The sequence below is a fragment of the Lycium barbarum genome, chromosome 12 (genome assembly GCF_019175385.1).
Source record: "Lycium barbarum isolate Lr01 chromosome 12, ASM1917538v2, whole genome shotgun sequence".
Classification (NCBI taxonomy): Eukaryota; Viridiplantae; Streptophyta; class Magnoliopsida; order Solanales; family Solanaceae; genus Lycium; species Lycium barbarum.
Genome location: NC_083348.1, coordinates 41,026,648 through 41,027,631, shown reverse-complemented (window position 1 = coordinate 41,027,631; position 984 = coordinate 41,026,648). Strand labels below are relative to the sequence as shown.

Below are 984 nucleotides of genomic sequence, written 5' to 3'. Positions count from 1 at the left end.
AATGAATCAGATGATGAGAATATTTTCACTGAACTTGTTCCAGAGGAAGACTATGCGTCTGCTATTGTTCAACCTCGAGTTGGAGCTGCTACTGTGAAAATTGACTCCTCTCTATACCAGCTGTTGAATCATGAGGGATACTTTAGGAACTCTACCGAGAATGACCCTCAACGTTATTTGCAGAATTTTGTGGATGTGTGTGCTAATCACATCCAAAACAACGTTCCACGAGATGCTATTCGGTTGAGGTTATTCAAATATTCCTTAGCTGGAGAGGCAAGAACATGGTTCGAGAAGCTTCCCCAAAATTCGATTACTTCATGGGCAGAAATGGTAGCTGCTTTTCTCACAAAGTGGTACCCCCCTAGCAAAAAGGCTGAAATTCGTGACAAGATATATGAATTTAAGCAGCGACCGGGGGAACAACTATATGAAGCCTGGGAGAGATTCAAGGAGTATTTGAAGAAGAGCCCGAATCATGGTTTTCCGGAACATATATTAATGGAGAAGTTCTACCGAGGGTTAGATCCAGTGACACAATCAGTAGCTAATAATGCAGCTAATGGTTGTTTCATGAACAAAACCTTTCATGAAGATGCTAATTATGTTAATAACTCTCAAGGGGGTTACCAAAGACAGAATTACCAAGGTGGCTATCAGAATCAGACTCAATGGAGACCTCAGCAAGGTCAAGGTGCTTAAAACAACTCTGGGAACTGCAACAATAATTATGGTGGTGCGAACCAAGGGAGCTACAACAACAGCAATAATTTCGGGAACAAGAGTTCCATTCCTTATATACCACCGAAAGGGCAGTCAACAGAGCAAAGGAGTTCGAAGGTTGAAGCAATTCTTGAGAAGATTCGAGCAAATCAATTTAAGTCTGAAAGGACTTTATCTGGGCTGACAGAAACAGTGGGTTCCCATACAACGGCTATTCAGAAGCTTGAGTCGCAGATGAGGGATATTTCTAGAGAGCAGCAC

At 42.1% G+C, this 984-nt stretch overlaps 1 non-coding gene across 1 annotated transcript; it reads right to left on the bottom strand.

The window, feature by feature from the left end:
* Positions 1-379: 379 nt before the first annotated feature.
* On the bottom strand, positions 380-485 carry LOC132625308 (small nucleolar RNA R71). Its single transcript, XR_009576744.1, has one exon. It is a non-coding gene; the product is annotated as a small nucleolar RNA R71 (small nucleolar RNA).
* Between the last annotated feature and the right edge of the window lie 499 nt (positions 486-984).